Consider the following 18,616-nt stretch of genomic DNA (forward strand, 5'->3'; position numbering starts at 1 on the left):
CTCTGAAAGCTTGATTATGAGACACAGCCCATGTTTCCACAGAAGGGAGAACAATTGTTTGCAGCCCAGACAAAGGACTCTTTGTACAGCCCTGGGACCCGCTGGGGGAGAGGAAGGAGGCGCCCTGGGTGGGGAGGGGGGCTGGGCAGGGCAGCACTGGGCGGGGCTCCCACCCGGCCTGCCCCTGGCGGGCAAAGGGCATCCGTGTGCCCACTGCCTGACCCAGGGGCACGCCCAGGCCCATGTGGGGTAGGAGGGGGCTCAGGGGCCCAGTCTCTGTCCCTGTGGGTGCTGGCCTTGGGGTGTTGAGCCGCCCCCTCCATCAGGGGGAGGGCAGGCTCCCTGTGGCCAGGTTCCCACACCTGAGCGCGCAGGTACCAGGCTAGGGAGTGAGGGACTGTGGTGCAGAGTGCCGGGTCAGGAGCGCTTGGAGGACCCTGGAAACAGGAAAGAGAAGGGGGCTGCTGGGGGTGTAATTCTTCAACGGACTTCACCACCTGCTCTCAAGGCCCCCCTGGGGCCTGGGCGTGGACCACCTGCAGGTTGTGCAAAACAAAATCAGGCTGTTGCTGAGCTTGGCCTCCCCTGTCCAGCTCTGCCCAGCCCCGCTGTGCCTGCACCCCCATGTTTGTTGGTTAAATCCAGCCCGTTCTCTCCCTGCCGACCAGACCTGGGTCGGTCCTGGCCCTACACCGGCCTCCCCGTCAGTGGCAGCTGTAGGGCGGGGGGCCGGGCTTGGGATCCTATTGGGACTGCAGAGACCAGCATGTGGCTCATTTCGGGGGGAAGATAAGTAGACAGTGCCCAATGCCCACCCCCCAGACATCACCAACACGGCCTGCTGATGACACAGAGTTCACTGCTCACCTGGAGAGACAACCAGATGACCACCTCAGTGGGGTGGGGGGCGGCGGCCAGCGTGGAATTTTGGTTTAAGATTTAAGACAGGCCTTTCAGGGCCAGGGGCCTGGAGTAGAACTGGGTAAGGACTGGTGGAAACAGCCAGACAAGCATTTCTGAAGCAAAGGACTCAAAGACTCTGAGGGAGCACATGTTGGTGAGTCGACGGGGCTTTTGGGAAAAGCTCCGCTAGTGAACGAGCTAGTGAACGAGCTAGTGAACGAGCAGGGCTTTTACCTGGACTGGTAGCATCGCGCTGGCCAGACGGGGAGAGAGCAGAGTCCGTGTTGGCGTGACCTGATCACAGGCGTGGGGCAGGGGGTCTCTGTCTTAGGGGTAGGTTTAGGGCCTCAGCTCTCCAGGGCTCGGGATGGGAAGTGGCCCTGCCCAGCAATGGCCCGGCTACCCGAAGGAGGCAGAGGGCTGGGGGACAGGAACTCTAGGTGACCCAGGAGAGGCCAAGGCCGGGCTTGTGGGCTGGAACCAGGCCCACAGGTGCCAAACCAGTCCCTGCCCAGGGACACAGGCATGTTGACTTTGGCAGCCCCTCCCTGGGCCTCCTCCCACCCCAGAAGGGCCTGAAACTGACACTGGGCCTGTCGGTGGCTGGAGACATTCCCAGCCCGGTCCTGCAGGTGTCCGCCCCGGCAGAGCAAGCCGGCAGGCGGCTGTGGGGAGGGCCTGGCCCCGGGCCCAGCTGGTGGAGGCCCGGGCTGGGGGCAGCGGGACCGCACGAGTGACCTCTTCTCAGTCCCAGACTGAAGACCCCGACAGACAAGGCAGGGGGAGAAGAGGCGAGCTTCGCAGGCATCAGCTGTCACCCTCCGGGGCGCTCGTGGCAGAGCTGGGGCCTAGGTGCGCGCCCACGATCCAGCACCAGAGACCGTTCCACAGATGCAGAACCCGGGGCCTGGGGGGCTTCAGCGGCTTTGGTGCGCGGCTGGGATGGGATGCAAAGTCAGACTCTGGATCTTCAAAGGCCAGCTCTGCTGCGCCATTGGCCGCATCCTCCCGGTCCTCAAGACCTCGGCCCCACAGAGCCAGGAGGGGAGCTGGGATCACTCCTGTCTTGGCGACCTGGGAGGGAGAGGGAGAAGAGTGAGGAGAGGGCAGCTTGTCCACAGGGACGGGCGGGAGTCCAGACGAGGGAAAGGATGGACGTGGGGAGGGGGATGGGTGCGCACTTGTAGGACGCGAGCGATGCTCCAAATCCAAACTCTCCTTCATCTCGGTCGTCCTTTTCTGAAAGAGATGGGGACAGTGGGATGCAGACCCAAGAGAGCCAGCAAGGGACAGGGACGGGCAGAGCCACGCGCAGAGCTGGGCTGCGACTCCGGGGAGAGGTCAGTGGGAAGACAGGGCAGGGGGACACAGGAGCAGGGCGCTGAGGGCGGGGGGGATGGGGGCCGGATGGATCTGTTCTCATCCGGGTCAGCGCCCCACAGCGTCCTCAGGCCCTCCAGCTGGTGGCCATGGCAACGGCTGGCCCAGGACTTTGTGTCCGGCCTCTGCTGCCCATGGGTGGTCCTCGGGCCAAGCCTTGGCCTCTCACAAGCTGAGAGATGCGGTGAGATGGGCAGGGGGCTATAGGGGTCAGAAACGCTGATGGGAGGAGCGGGTGGGGGGCCCTGGGGGGTCCCAGGCTCTGGGCAGCAGGATATGAGGCTTGGCCGACCAGCGGGGGACTTTCTGTCTGGGGATGGGCAACCCTCGTTTCAGGCAAAGAGGAAGCCTGGGTTCTATGAGCCCCCGGGGCACCCTTCTCGTTGAGGCCGGTTGAGGGTGAGGGAGGGCGAGGGAGGGGAGGGGAGCATGGGAGGGCTGGGCCCTGAGCTTTCTCAGGGCCCAGGATTCCACCTTCGCACCACACCCTCTCTCACCTGAGCCTCAGTCTTCCCAAAGGGACTCAATTATAATAAGAAAAACAAGAGCAGCTACTGTGTACTGAAAACCCACCTGGGCCAGACGCTCGATTACGTGCCATATTTTAACTTTATTTCTAAAGTTTGCAACGACCTGGCAAGTTATGTATTCTTTTTTTTAAAAATATTTATTTATTTATTTGGCTGCATCAGGTCCTAGCTGCGGCACGTGGGCTCTTCGAGGCATGAGGGCTTCTCTCTAGTTGTGGCACACAGGCTCCCGAGCATGCGGGTTAGTTGCCCCGTGGCATGTGGGATCTTAGTTCCCGGACCAGGGATCGAACCCCACGTCCCCTGCATTGGAAGGTGGATTCTTAACCACTGGACACCCAGGGATGTCCCAAATTAGGTATTCTTGTACCCACTTTTCAACTGAGGAAATTGAGTCCCAGAGAAGTTACGTGACTTTCTCACTTGGCCTAGGATTCCTTTAAAGCCCGTGGGTCCTGGCTGGGGCTGTTCCTTCCCCCAAGGCCCGTCCATCCTTCCCGGGAGGCTTCACACTGGCCGCACTGGTCCTGCGGGTGGCCACCCCCAGCTTCAGCTGCCCCGGCCTGTGTTCTCTCCTCGTGTCCCCATCCCCTGGCTGTTCTGAGCTTCCCCTCCAGACCACCGCTTCCTTCCTTCTAGGCCTTTCCATTTCAACAGCTGAAACTCTTGACCCCTGAACACTCTACTTGCTCAACCCGCCCCTTCCTGGGGCTCCTCCAAAGGACCTGTGGCCGCCCTGAGGGCCCTGCCCACCGTCCTGACCTCCAGGCACCATGCCCCACCCCCAACTCAGTAAGTTCCCCCCCTCCCCCGCCCACGGGTCTCCCAGAGGCCCCTCCCCTCAGCTCTGCCATCTCACCCCTCTTTGTCACTGTCTCCACCACCTGCTGGTTTCTTGGCCTCATTCTTTATGGGTTTGGGGGCCTGCTCCAGGATCTCTCATCTTGCCATCATTTGGGTGATTTCATACACCACGGGAGAAACCCCATCCACCCAGTAACCTCCTTGTTCCTTGCCCTTGGCTCCAAAAGTCTCCCCTCCACTGTACGTCAGCTGCCCAGCTCCGTAACCACATCCTGTATTTTGTCATCACTAGGAACTGCCCTGCCACTTAAATCGTATTCAAATATCCCGTGACCACCCCTCCCCCACACAGTTCTGAAACCTCCAGACTCTGCATCTATCTGCAGCTTTCTGCTTCTGTCCTTCCAAATCCAGCGCAGACCCTCGGCCTGTCGCTCCAGCCCCTCCGAGCCCCTTGTCCTCAGCTAGCCTTTTGCTTAAGTCTTAAGTGTTCTTAACTGCAGACAGTAGCATCCATTCTATTTTAAGCAAAAGGGGATCTTTTGATGGATAAAGATGGCTCCCAAAACTGTTGGGAGGGCCCAAAACAGAGTCTCAGCTCAGCTTCCAGGGAAGAACTGTCCAGAGCACGTCCGCATAACAGGCCCCACGGAGAAGCTGTGTCAGCCGAGGGCTGCCGCCTGGGGGCCCCGTCTCCATCCGCCAGCCAGCGTAGATCTGCGAGGAGCTTTCTCCATGTCAGCAGAGGGACTGGCCTTCAGTCTTTACTTCAGATGCTTTAGTATTGCTCTGCTTTCAAGAACTAGCATTATTTTCATCATTAAAACCGAGTTTAAGCAGCTTTGCCCGTTGTAACCTCTCTCTGTATCCAGTGCGACTTCTTCCACTCAGCACTTCTGCCCAGCGCACCGCGATTGCCCGCTACCTGGTTTCCAGCCTCCGGCCATGTGCCCACACCCCAGTCCCTCCGACCTACCTTCCATTCTGTAGCCCCGTGTGCCCCTGACCTCAGCACTCTTCCCTCAGGCCCTCCGTCGCTCCCCACTGCCCTTGGGACCGAGCCTGGATCCTGAGTGCTGACCTCTCTGGCCTCCTCCTCCCCACACCCCCTGCCGTCTAACTCCTGTGAGCTTGTTGATCCCCTCTCCTGGCTCTGGGCTTTTGTGACTATATGCCCTCTGCTGGGAAAGCTCATCTTTCTTCTTTGCCTGATGAATTCCTATCCTACCCTATGGAGGTGTCACCTTAGATGGCACCTCTTCCAGGAAGCACTCCATGACCACACCCCCTGGATTAGCTGCCCCTCCCAGTTGCTCCACAGGGCTCCATGCCTCGATGTTTTGTCATCGCTGGTCTCCCCAACCAGACTGCAAGCTCCCCAGTGTGAGGACTGTGTCTTGTTTGCTGCTTCAGGCCAACACCTAGTAGAGCCAGAGGACATTCAGAGCCCGTGAAACAACTAAATTAATGAACGTGGCCCGAGTCTACCTAGGAAGCACCATATAAACGCACAGCAGGCACTTACCTTTGTGCCAGGTTTTTTTTTTTAAACAATTTTATTGAGGAATCATTGACATACAATACTCTGCACATATGTAAATTGTACGATTTGATAAGTTTTGACATTTGTATACACCCCCGAAACTAACAACACAGTCAAAATAGTGGACACGTCCATCCACCCCGAAAGTCTTCCACAAAGTGAGAGGCAGAATGATGGATTTTAATGTTCCAGGAAACAAAACGTTCACTGATATGGTTTCCAATTCCTCATTGCAGCAAACCTCCAAGAGACTCCGTTTGTTGAGTTTTGGTGTCGTGTCAGAAGCATCCACAGCGATATGAAAAGGCTGTTAAGATACCCCTTGCTTGTGAAGCCCCGTGTCCATGTGAGGCTGGGTTTCATTCAGACACACTTCAAACAGCCTATCACAACAGATCGAATGCTGACTCCAGCTGTAATCTATAAAGCCAGAGACTAAAGAGATTTGGAAAAAACGTTAAACAATGTCATTATTCTCACTAATTTTTTTGTTTGCTTGGGGAAATTTAGGTCTTTTAAAAAAATGTTATTTCTGTAACATAGAGTGGGTTTACTACTGTCATTTAAAAATGGATATTTTTTTAAATTCCTTAGTTCTAATTTCTAATTTGATAAATAGCGATAGCTGTCACCACAGAAACAAAAGCCCTTTGGAGTCTTCCATAATTTTTAGGGGTTATAAAGGGTCCTGAGACCAAAACGTTGGATAACAGCTGACATTCAGACCAGTACTTAGGAGAGCAGGCCCTTAGGCTGGGCTGCCTGTGTTTGAATCTGGGCTTTGTTCTTTAGAAGTTCGCAATGGAGGGGCTTCGCTGGTGGTCCAGTGGTTAGGACTGCACTTCCACGGCAGGGTCTCGATCCCTGGTTGCGGAACTGAGATCCCACAAGCTGAGCGGTGCGGCGAAAAAAAACTTCAACAACAAGAACAAAAAATAAACAAACAAACAAAAAACCCAACCAAAAAGCAACAACATATAAAAAAAAAAAAAACCCAACCAAAAAGCAACAACAAATTAAAAAAAAACAAACAAACAAGAATCGGGTCCACATGCGGCAGCGAAGCGGTTGTGTCTGGGGAAACAAAACTCACTCAGTTAGAGCTGAAGGTGTGAGCTGACACAGGGCCACTGACCACTGATACCAAATCAGAGAAAACAAGTGGATTTGTGCAGATTTGCACAGGGGCTTCCATGTAAATACAAACCAGTTTTATAGCTCCTTTCATTAAAACGTATTCTGGTTTTTTTTTGTTTTCTTTTGTTTTTTTTGCGGTACCCGGGCCTCTCACTGTTGTGGCCTCTCCCGTTGCGGAACACAGGCTCCGGACGCGCAGGCTCAGCGGCCGTGGCTCACGGGCCCAGCTGCTCCGCGGCACGTGGGATCTTCCCGGACCGGGGCACGAACCCGTGTCCCCTGCATCAGCAGGCGGACTCTCTACCACTGCGCCACCAGGGAAGCCCTAAAACATATTCTGATCAAATAATCTTGTGAAGGAAAGCTCACCTAGCCCCAAGCCTACAACATAAAAGCAAGGAGAAAATGCCATATTTCCTGAGGCTACCACATTCGGGACCTTCACGAGGGGGACCGGGGTGTGCGAGGCCCCAGGGCACTAGCTCTGCTGTCTGTGCCAACACCCCATGTACTGCCCCCGGGCCTCAAACTGGTCAGCTAGCTGGCTCTGCGCCATCCACACCGGTTCTCCCACAAACAGCTGCATAACCTTCACGTAGTTCTCATCCAGGGTGGAGCTGAAAAATCCCTGCAGGAAGAGTGACCATGTCTCCTTTTCCAGGAAAATCTGGATCTACTTGTCCCCTCATCTCTCACATCAAAGTATCCACTGCCATCCAAGATGTAGCGAACCTCAACATCCAAGTGCCAATGTACCACACAGAACATCTTAATCTTTTCTTCATAATTTGGTAGTTTATCTTTGTATATGGTTATTATGTCCACCCAAGAGTAGTTTCTACCTTTTCGGATCTTTTCTAGTTCTGGATCATCCTCATATTTGTCAGTATCCAGCTTCCGGGGGCCGGGCTCTGTGCTGTGTGGCTGCCTTGGGTGGTCGGCAACTAGTCCATGTACCAGGCCTGCACCATGGCTGAGCCGTGTACGCCGAGATCACCCTGACCTGCACCCAGCTTGCACCTGTTTTGTTCATTTGTTTGTTTGTTTGGCTGCACTGCGTGGCATGTGGGATCTTAGTTCCCCAACCAGAGATCAAGCTCTCTTCCTCTGCAGTGGAATTGTGGAGTCTTAACCACTGGACCACCAGGGAAGTCCCTTCACTTCTTTTCTATGAAGACCTTCATGCATATAAAAATTAAAATATTGACATCAAATAAAATCTGTATGCGTTTTCTCCTGTTAATCTGTCTTTTCCTAGTTTAATTTGCAGATACCAGTCACAGAACCTAAGAGGGTAGAGGAAGTATTTCTCCCCCCCTACACTCTCACCGTCGGCAGCAGTAGCAGCACGCCAAACAGCCCAGAGAAGGGGAAAATGCTGCCAAAAAGAGTCCTCGAGGTTTAAATCCTTTATTTTAAAGACCTCTCAGCAAGGCTTATCCTACCTGCTGTGGAATGAGAACTGCCCCAGTGACCGTAAAACAGAAGCACACATTAGGTCTCTGTCTTCAAGGGGTTCCAGCCATACGCAGGACGGAGGGAGCCAGTGGGACATGGACAAAGCTCCAGGACCATCCCTCACTTACCTACTTACGGCCCCTGCAGTGAAATGCTTTTATATGTGTTTTCTGACTTTATCCTCACAAGAACCCTGTGATAGGTGGCAGGGACGGGGTTACGATCCATATTTCCAGATGAAGAACCTGGGAATTAGCTTCTGGGACCGAACATCAGGGGTAAAGATGAGAAAGGGTCCTCAGGGGCCTGTCTGGTGTTCCTTCTGAAACACTGGGGTGATGTGCATCACGCAGGAGATGGATGGTCTGAACACCGAGCTGAGAACTGTCTGTCCTGACCGCAGGGCTGGGACCTGCCCAACAAAGCCTGCTCCACTGCAGCCGCCTGTGGACCCCACCAGCCCTTATCTCCCCAGCCCACCTCAGCAGGGACCTTCCTCACCCCTCTCCCTTCCCCAGCCCCTTTAGAGCAGCTCACGAGTGCGATCCCGTAATCACCCCACCACGAGGTGGAGCATCTCCTCAGTTTCCCTGGCGCTCTCCTCTGTCGCCCTGACGTCAGCTAAGGCACCGGATCCCGGAAGCCCTGCCCAGGGTGTGACATCACAGGGCTGGACCGGCTCTGCTGGGAGGACGGTCCAGCCTCTGTGCCCCAACGGCATGTCTCTCCCTCCCTAAACATTTCTCCTCCTCAGGACTGAGGTCGCGGGTCCCCTTCCCCCGCTGCTGCTGCTGCGTCTGGATTTGGGCGCTTCCCGGGCTCCCGCGACCCCCCAGCTGCCCTCCTCCCAGACCGAGGTCGTCACTGCCGCACCAGTCGACCTGCTTGGCTCCCTCAGGGCCACCGTCTTTTCAGTTCTGTTTCCTGGGGGCTTAGCCCACCCTGTGAGGCTGAATGATGGTCCTGATACAGAGCGAGGTGCTGGCGAGATCCACCTCGAGGTCCAGGGTGGATGGTTGCCATGATGACTCATCCTCAGTCCCCCTCTCCCTCTCTCCCACCTCATGAAAGCCCCTGGGACAGGAAAGGCCTCCCCATCCGAGTGAGGACTGTGGAGCAGCACAGCCCCCGCCCGGGGGTGCACGCAGCCCCGCGGGGGCGGGCGGCCCTGGGACACCCTGCAGGTTCGAGGTTCACGGTTGCTCGTGTTTGGGAGGAGGGTCTTCAGGCCTCTGCCCCTTGAGCCTGGGCACCTGGGGCTGGGGCTTCACTCCCTCACTCGCTCTGGGGGGTAACAACCCACCCCTTCCCCCAGGGACTCTGAGATTTAGGGACCCTGGGAGCTTGATTGATGGAAATTTCCTCCACGTTCCTATTGAATTTCTACCGAACTCATCTTTGTATCTTTACTGCCTTTGGGTCCCGGAGAGGAAATTTCCTCGCGGGGAGGCTCTGCCGCCCTCACAGCCGGCTGTGGACAGGTCTCTCTCTGGCGGCCCATCCCCCGTCCCCCGCGGCCTCCGCTGGAATGGATCTCTCCATCAACACCCCACAGCACAGCCGGGAAACGACCACAGGGAAGGGGGACACGAAATCCTCGGCTGGCGAGACAGGGCCTCCTGTCCAGGCCTCTCGGGCGTGGGGAGACTGTGACATTTATTCTTCAAACGCAGACACTCTGGCGGTGACGGGGGCACCACGGAGGACCAAGCCGGGCCAGCAGCACACGGCGCGGCTGTTCCGGGCTCCTGGGCTGTGCGGTCAGCCAGGCCGTCTCCCAGGCCCAGATCCCAGGGAGCCTGCTCCGTCGTGCGTTCGCGCTGCGAACGTTTCCTCTTCCCTCTGCAGGGAGCTCAGACGCAGGAGGTCCCTGGCTCAGGGAAGCCTGCGGTCAAATGTGGGAGGTGGCGGATGCTGGGATCAGAAAGGCGATAAGCCCCGCGACAAACAGCAAGAAGGAAGGAGCAGAGAGAGAGGCCGGGAGCCCGCAGGAGGCCCTCATCCTCCGGGGCCGGCTGTCCGTGCCGGGGCCGGCCGTCTGGGTGAGCCTCGGGCTCCGCGGGAAGAAGAGGTTGGGCGGAGGCACAAGCGTCTCCGGTGCGAACAGCCGCCTGTGAAGAGGCGCGGAGAGGAAGCGCATCGGTTTCGGGGTAACAGAGAGCTCCGTCCTCCTCCTGCCACCCCGAGTGCCCTCTTCCAGAGGGCGCCCGGCCGTCAGAGGCGGTGGCTGAGTAAGCAGAAGGCAGGGACCCTACACTGTTCCGAGCTTTCGCTTGTTAATGCTAGAGTCCCCTTCTGGGACATTCCATCGTCCAGAAATTGAGCCCTTGTTGCCACATGCCAGGCCCTGGGCCGGAGGTACACACAGGTCACTCTACTTGATCTTCCCAGCAGCCCTGCGGGGGACCTGTTTACACAGGAGGCTCAGTGAGGCCAGACACCTGCCCAGGGCTCGGCCGAGGTGACAGGCTGAGATCTGCTAGAATGACCCGAAACTCTGAATTCTCTGGATTCCACTGCTCCTAACCACAATACCAGCAGAGCCAGGGAAGGCCCGACTTTACGCTACTCCTGACTCGGCCCGGGAGCTGACTCAGTCGCCCGTGGGAGCAGCACCGGGAGGTGAGGGGAGCAGGAGGTGGGCAGCAGAGGTGCCTACGGAGTTTCGGGGGGCGGAGCTAGGTCGTGGGCCCACGCAAACTCAGACCCGGATCCCTCGGCCCCCCTCTCCCCCGGTGGAAAGTTTCTCCCAGCAGAGCTGGTCCAGCCCAACCCATGATGTCACACCACTGGGCGGGGCTTCCGGGGACGGGGGACACCCAGCTGACGTCAGCCCAGTGCCCAGGGCAGCCCCAGGGCTTGACCGCATCTCTGCGATGACTGAAATTGCAAGTCTCTTTCCCCAGTGGGCAGCAGGCCTGACCCGGGCAGGGCAGGGCAGGCCTGCTGGAGTTCTGTTCCCGGCTCTGAGATCTGAACCCACAGCTCAGAAGTCCTGGGACCACTACTATGCTGTGTGTCTATAGACAAGTCACTTGCCCTCTCTGGGCCATCTCTAGGGTGCAGCCGCCTAACTCGATGAAACAAAGAGGTTGTAGGAGAGATTTCTGAGGACCTTTCAGGAGTCCCAAAGGAGGGGGTGTGGGCCTGGTCCCCCGCCCTCCCTCCCGCTCCCCTCCCTGGCGGTCGCAGGGTGAGAACGTGACTCATGCGCTCCCGGCACCCGGTTTCAGCCTTGGCTGCCCCAGCCCCGGGCCTTTCCTTTGCTGTTTACTCGAAGGAGCAGGTGTACCTGGGTCACCTCGCCGTGGGCGGGAGAGATGTCGGGCTCCGAGCCTGGGGACGCGGGCGCCATCTGACCCCATCCCTGCGGGTGGTCTGAGGCCGGCACGGGGGTCTGAGCTCCCCAGCAAGGGGAGAGAAGGGAGGGGCAAGCGGAGGGTGTCGCCCCCACCAAGGCCCCCCGGCAGGTCTCACCCTGCACCCCCTCCCGCCCCCGCCCGGTGCGGAGTCCCCGGCTATCTGCTTGTAATCTCTCCCCGTCTTCCGGCCTCTGTGGCCATCGTGGTTTCAGTTGTCACACGCGCAGGGACGCGCACACACACACACCCCAGAGCTGCTTCTCACGCTGAGCTGGAAAGGGCAGACCCACCCAGCCGTGCCAAGAAGGGAGGGCAGGGTGTGTGTGTGGGGGGGGCAGGGGGCCAGCAGCCCAAGTGAACCTGCGGTGGAGGAGGGTCGGGAGAGGCGCGCTCCAGGAAGCCTGGAAGCTGCGGTCGAGGGCTGTGAGTCTGGGGCCTGGCTCGGCCACCACCTCTCCCTGTGACCTCGGTCACGTCATTTCTCTTGTGCCTCATTCACCCTGTCTGTTCAAGGCGGGGGCTCACTGGGTAAGCTGGGGGCCTTCATGACCCAGAGCCAAAAGCCCCTGCGTCTCTGAAGGGGGACAGACGCTGTCGGCTGTCGCGGAACAAGGCGAGAGCTGGCCCTTCCCGTGTGGGCGGCCCGAGACAACCCCCGCTCCAGACCACAGAGCGGGCGGCAGAGCCAGGCAGGTGGAAAATTCCCCCTGGCGTTCTGCCCAGATGCTGTGCCCGCCTGGCGGGCGGGAGCCGGGTCTAGGGTACCGGCGGACAGTCTGGCAGCCACAGGGAGCTGGCCAGGGCCTCCCCAGCTCAGCGGGCCCCCCCCACCCCAGACACAGAACTTGTGTTCTGCTCAGGCAGGCAGACGGAGTCGGGGAGGAGTGACAGCGAGGCCCTCGGGGGGTCGCTGAGACCTCGGAGCTTCTCAGAAGTGGCCGGAGTCAAGGTGGTGGTACGAGGTCCTCCCCGTCCCCGAGATGAGTGGCCCCAGGACCCTAATGGAGGCCTGGCGGCTGCAGCTGTTTGAGCAGCCAGGCAGACAGAGGGCTTTGTCAGGTGTGGAGAGGCGGATGTTCCTGTGTCTGCTCCTGCTGGCTGCCAGCCTCCACCTGGTGACCTTGGGCAGTGCACGTCCCTGTCGAGGCCTTGCTTTGTCCATTTGGGATTGGGGACAGCCGTCAGGCCCGCCCTCCTGGAAGGGCCTGGGAAGTGAAAAGCTCTGTGGGTGCATGTGACGTGGGACTGGGAGGCAGGACGTGTCCCCTGGGCTTGCAGCCCAGTGGTCCCTTGTGTCTGAAAAGCCAGGGTGCAGGACCCTTGCACCTGCCTCTCTCCTCCTCTCTGCCAGAACCTCAGAAGATTGCCAAGTTACCATGACAACACCTCCCTGCCCATCTCCCTGGAGGCCCTTCCCAGAGCCCGGAGCTGGTTTCTAGAATGTTTACCCACAAACATTTTTATGCTGTTGGTCAGTTCAGGTGGGTCTTTGGGAACTGAGGAAATCCCTTTGTGGCTTTGCCAGGTTTCAGTCAGCTGGCAAGCTGGCCCCTCGAATCGCTCCCAGGCAGGGCCGTTGGACCCGGGTGGGCTGCAGCGTCAAGGCGCGGCGAGGTCGAGGTGAACCCATGCCCCGCCAGGAAGACTACCCAGAGGGCATGTCCCACTGACCCGGAGTCAGCAGCCTGCGAGCGTCACTGCCTACACGGGGAACATTGTCCGTCTGCGCCGGCAGAGAAGGCAGTAAAGATAAGGCAGGGCACGACCCCGGCTCCATGACAGCCGCTCCAGGAGCCCAACCGCCGTGACTCACTGACAGCCAATCAGGAGGCTGGGCCAGGTGCCTTTTCCAGCCAGACACACCTGTAACATGCCAGCCATCTGTTGGACCACACCCCTGCCCCAGCCGTTCCAGAGAGAAATATAAACCTCCTTATACAGCTGCATGTGGCGAGCTCTGTGAGTCTGCCATGGAGGGCGACACACACTGCCCCGTAGTGAGCACAGAGGCCCACAGACGCATACACGCGCACCTGCACAAGTGAGATGGGCGCTCCCTCCTGCCTCTGCTAGGGTTGCCGCCATCTCCATTTCCCTCCACCCCCTGGTGGAGATGGGCAAAGGGAAAAGGCCCAGCAGGTTGCAGTGTCCAGTGCCAGCTTTCTATGGACCGTTAGGCCAACAGGGGTCCAGAATTTTCCCTCATCCTCTGAAAAAACAAAAAACAACCAACAAAAGCAAACAGGCAAAAAATCAACTCGGCGTCATCCACGGAAGTTCCTCTGGGAATTCTGGGGTTGGAAGGGACTGAGAGTTCCCCTAGCAAAGCCACGTTTCATAGGTGAGGGCTGGGGGCCAGTGAGGGTCCTCCCCGCAGAGGAGGCAGGGGCCCGTGCTGTTGGCCAGGGCGTCTTGCCCAAGTTCCAGGAGCCCGGCCAGACTTTGGCCTCGTGGGCCCACCCTGGAGGGCGTCCTGGGCAGTGGCGGTCAGACACCCGCAGAGGGAGACCTGGAGAAAGGCAACGCATCCAGGGACACGCCGAGGGCCAGGAGGACGGATCTCCTGTCGGTTCCATCGTCAGAGGACCAGGCCGAGCCCAAGGGCTGCTGCTGGTCATACAAACGTGGCTGCAAGTGGAGGGATATGTCCATACAGGGAGACGGCACAATCTAGGTCGGTTTCGGGGTAACCCTGGAGTGTTGAGGAAACCCGCACTCACATTTTCAAGCCCCCGGGTTTCAGGGTGCTATTGTTGTGAGTCCTGAGCCCTGAGCAGGGCCTTGGCTGAAGCCAGCGCAGCCCTGCGGTGCTGTGTAGGAAGTGACACAGCGTCAGGATGTCAGGGGCTGCGCTGGGACGGGGCCGGGGCCGGGTCAGCAGGCACCTGCCTCCCTGAGTCTGTGCTCATGTCGGTGGCTTCAGCAGAGGACCCCCTCCCGGCTCCTAAGATTGAGGACCCAATCCAGTCCAGTCTGCAGACCCGCAGACTTTGTGCTGGTCTGGACAGGAGAGAAAAAAAAAGTGAGTCCAGGGGGAATCAGGAGGGGGCCAGATTCGACCCCTGCAACCAGGGACGTCCAGAGCAGGGGGGTCTTGCCTGGGCCAGAAGCCATTCTCTTCATCCACAGGTTAAGTCTCACCCCAGGTCTGGGGCAGCTGGCTTGGCCCTGCTTGTTCCTGTGAGCAGAGGCTGGCTGCGATTCCGGGTGGGAAACACCCGGCCGTGGTGAGGGCTCCGAGTATGTCCTTAGCCTCCCTTGCATACAGGGAGGAAATCCACCCCGTCTTTCTCCCCTCCTCTGAAGCACTGCCCCCCTCTTCACCCCAGTCTGGGCAATGACTGTGTAGGGCGTGCAGTGACTTTTCACTCTAGGAGGGGCCCTCAGGTTCTGGGCTCCTGGCCGCGTGGCCCGAGGGCCCTCAGCGCTCTGAGTCACAGCCCGTTTCCAGGCAGGCCAGATGGCAGGCCCAGGGCCCTCCCAACACGGGGGCTCCAGGGGGACTGCATGCACATAAGGGTCCGGGGCCATTCGAGGATGGCTCTTCGTGAGACCAGGGGATGAGGTGGATGTGAAGGAAGAGGTGGACATTTATGAGGAACCCACTTTGTGTCGGGAACGCCCCTTAGCCATGCAGTTTGATGTTCAGTACACACTTTGAGGTAGGGTTTACAGCCAGGAAGGCTGAGGGTCAGAAGGTAAAGTGACTTGCCCTGGGCTACACAGCCTGAACCCCCCGTGCCTCCATCTCATGCTGTGTCCGGATCACCCACCGACCCCAGGGAGGGAGGAAGCCAGAGCAACTCCTGGGTTCAGAAGGTCCCCAGAACAGAAGTCCAGCCATCCTCCCTCAGCACCCCAGCCTGTGCCCTGATGCCAGCCGGGCAGGTGCCACCTGGGGAGGGCCGAGCCCTCCTCCTCGGTTCGGCTCTGTGTTCGTTTGTGCTGAGCCTGGCTGGCAGCTTGTGGCAGGACATCAGGGCAAGAAGGCCGAAAGGACACGGCCAGGGCACCTGGCAGTGAATAATCTGCTTGTCTCAGCCCCGCCGCCTGAGGCTGTGTGAGTGGGAGGGGGGCACCAGTACCAGCACCTGGGGGCGAGGGGCGAGGGGCCTGCGCTGTCTGGAGCTCACCTGTCTCCCAGACACTCACCGCCCAAGCAGAAGCTGCAGTGGCTTCCTGCAGGCCCCCCTGTCACAGTCACAGCCGGGTCTTGGCTCTCCCCGAAGATTTCATTCCGACCCTCCCTGCCCACCCCAGGCTCTGGAACCAGGTTCCAGACTCCAGAGAGCCCTCTAGCTGCCCCAGGATGGGAACCCTGTGGAGGTTTCTGTAGGGAAAGCTACAGAATGTGCAGGGACTCAGGTGCCCTCCTGCCCGGGATCACTTGGGGAGGAACAGGGTGGGGGGTTGCCCTGCATGGGTTTCCCAGGCTCCTCCAGCCTCACCCCGCCCTTGCCCTGCCCCTCAGTTCCTGGTCTTGCGATGCTGGGGACCAGGCTCCCTCCTCCCGCTGGGTGACCCCCTGCTCCACCGGCAGGCGGGATCTTTCTGGAATCAACCCTTCCTCCCCACCAGCCACCTTCCTGCTGGAACTTGGGCTCCACCTCCTTTCTGCCAAAGGAGCCTCCCCTCTTCCCCCGGACCCTGCTCCAGGAGAAACCCCTCCTAAGGCTCGTCTCTAGGAAACGTTCTTTGGTTCCCCAGGACCGGCTGGTTGGCCCCAGCATTCCCGTTCTGGTCACCCGCACACACCTCCACCTGTTCTACTCCCTACGGAGTTGAACTTATGTCTGCTGACCGCTTCCCCCACCTGGATCCTGGGTGTGTTCTGTCCCCTCCAGGGGACGAGTGGATTTTCCTGGAGTCACATTTCTAATAAAGGAGCAACTTCCACGTTCGAGCCGTCTAAAACTGGACGGGGCTGCCTGGGATGGAGTGACCTCTCTGTCTCAAATTTGCCCCCCCGCCCCCACCTCTTCGGCTGCCTCCTACCTCTCTGTCCTTCAGTTTCCAAATCTGTAAAGTGAAGATACTAACAGCACCTGCCTCGTGAGGCTGTGGTGCTAAGTGAGTTACCATGGCAACAGCTCATCCTCATCCAGTGCTTCCTGTGTACCAGACGCTGTTCTAGCGATGGACATAGACGAGCCCATTTAGTCTGTTACCGTCCCCTCGTTACAGCCGAGGCCCAGAGAGGTTCAGTACTCGACCAAAGTCACACAGCTCGTAAGGGGCAGAACCATCGAAGAAGTCATACCTGGACTGTGTGGTTCTGTTCGCTGGACAATGCCGGCTAGTGGAACTTGCTCGGGAAAATGTCAACCCTGAACTGTCTTCTCGGGCGGCACCTCCCCGGCAGCCCCAAGGCCCTCACCCCGCTCCACGCCAGGGGACAGCCCCAGCCCCGCTGCCACCGTCTCCGCCCCAGGACCTTCCCGGGCCAGCTCGCTGGGGAATTCCCAGGGAGGAGGATGGGGAATTCCGGGGATGGAGGAGAGCCGGTCCTAAGGGCTGGGAGATCTTGGCCTTCTGCGTGGCCTGCCTCTGAGTAGGGGACCAGCTTGGTCCAGGACAGGAGTCTCGGCTGGGGAGGCCGACCCGTGAGGGGTCCGAGTTGGGCACCCCAGGAGGGTGGGGTGGAATGGCAGGTGCATCTCCACAGCCCCCGGGGTCGGCCCGGGGAACCCACCCGGTGGAGACCGGCTCCTCCGGCAGCCGCAGGGTCTGTGGGCGGGGCTCGGAGCGCAGGCAGCCCTGAAATTCCATCTCTGAACATCTGGTTCCACCTAGTGGCCTCTGACATCCCCACTGCCCCAAAGAGCCAAGGGAGCCCAGGACTGGCAGGCGGGGTGCCCTTGCAGCGGCCAGGGTTTACGGAGCTCCTGCCCCGAGGTGCAGTCAGTACGGAATATTCAGAGCAGAAGCAGCAGAGGGCTGACGGGCTGGGGTCGGCGCTGTGTTGGTGTGTGCCTGGCCCTGGCGCTCGATTTCTCTGGTTGCAGTTTCCACATCTGCACATTTCCAATACGAGAGTTGGTGTAGAGCCTCTTCAGGATCCCTTTTGAACTTTTGTCAGGCTACGCAAAGAAGTGGCTAAGAATTTCAGCTTTGGAGTTGGACAAACCTGCAATTTGGATCCCAGCTGTGTGTCCTTGGGAAAGTTACTTTACCCCTCTGAGCTGGGGTAAGAATGTAAAGATGAAGTATGGTGATTCTGCCGAGCGTTTACCGTGGCCTGGCACTGGTGAGTGCTCACTGAATGGATGGTGATGACTCTTTGCCCGAACCACCACGAGGCAGGTGGTGGGTTTCAAGGACAGCAGCTAAGTGCCGGGAGCCGCAGGTGTGAAGGCGCTGACTTGCTGCGGGGTGGGCTGGGGGGCAGCCCTCCAGGATTCGGGAAGCACATTCCGAGGGTGGACCCCAGGATGCTCAGGCCGAGGGCGGGGCACCCTGTGCATCTCCTACAGTCCTACCTCGGCCCTTTCCTGAGGCCGGGGAGGTGGAGGTAGGAGGCCTGGCCTCCCTCTGCCGTGGAGGCTGGGGTGGCAACAACGAAGGGCGCAGTTTGGTCCTTGTCTGATCTGACTTCTCGATGGGCCTCTCATCTTCGCTGTGACACTCTGAAGCCCAGACAAGCCCGACCCTGCAGCCCCCATGTCCCTGTTCCCACACAAAGAATAAACGAAAAGAAGGCAGAAAGGTTAAGATCTTCCAAAAGCCCAAGATGCTTCCCTTATCTTGTCTGAGGGTGCATGAGGTTTCTTCTTCCTCCGCCTCCTCCGCCCCCTTTCCCTGGACCCTTGTTTTCACACAGCACGTTGGGCCTCTGGGTAGCACAGAGCTTTCTGGTCAGAAGGTCTTCTAGGAAAGTCAGTTCTGGGTTGGTCCCACTCCCGGAGCCCTGGCTGGTGTCTGCTGACTGATTGTGAGTGACCTTTGACTCTGGCCACCCAGATGGCCCGCCTTCCCTCTCTGGCCTCGAGGGAGCGGGAACCCAGCCACTTCCTCTCCTCACTTTCTCTTCGTTTTGTCATGAGTGTGGGAGCTCCTGGGGCCTCACCCTGCGCCCTCCCCGCTAAGTGTCTGCACACCCCTGGGCAGCCGCGGCCCCACCTCTACCCCCATATCTCTGCATCCTGTTGCAGCCTTTCTCTTAGGCCACAGGTGGCTCTTTCCTGCATCTCTACCCAGACCACTCACCTGCACAAGCAGAGGTTTTCCCCCAACCTCACACCAGACTCCTCACCTTTCCTGCCCAGGTGAGTGTCTCACTGTCCACCTCAGGCCTGGGGTCAACTTTGACCTGTCCCTCCCACGCACAGCCTTCGGCTTTCCTGGACTCCGCTTCTCACCATCTTCTAGACAGCTGCGTCTCGACAGGTGCCCCTGCCCCAGGCTGCATGACCCCAGCCGTCGTCAGGGGTCCTCCCCAGGGACCTGCTCAAGCCACGTCCTCTGCTCAGCAAGCCGCAGCCCCCCAGTCCCTCCCAGGT

At 59.0% G+C, this 18,616-nt stretch overlaps 1 long non-coding RNA gene and 1 pseudogene across 1 annotated transcript; both read right to left on the bottom strand.

Moving 5' to 3' along the window:
• Positions 1 to 1,117: 1,117 nt before the first annotated feature.
• Positions 1,118 to 3,826, bottom strand: LOC132483404 (uncharacterized). The gene is made up of 3 exons (XR_009531069.1): positions 3,673 to 3,826; positions 2,085 to 2,142; positions 1,118 to 1,977 (listed from the first exon to the last, which is right to left on the bottom strand). It is a non-coding gene; the product is annotated as an uncharacterized LOC132483404 (long non-coding RNA).
• A 2,949-nt stretch (positions 3,827 to 6,775) lies between these two features.
• Positions 6,776 to 7,268, bottom strand: LOC132476824 (acireductone dioxygenase-like; annotated as a pseudogene).
• Positions 7,269 to 18,616: the final 11,348 nt, after the last annotated feature.

This window comes from Mesoplodon densirostris, chromosome 2 (assembly GCF_025265405.1).
Source record: "Mesoplodon densirostris isolate mMesDen1 chromosome 2, mMesDen1 primary haplotype, whole genome shotgun sequence".
Lineage (NCBI taxonomy): Eukaryota > Metazoa > Chordata > Mammalia > Artiodactyla > Ziphiidae > Mesoplodon > Mesoplodon densirostris.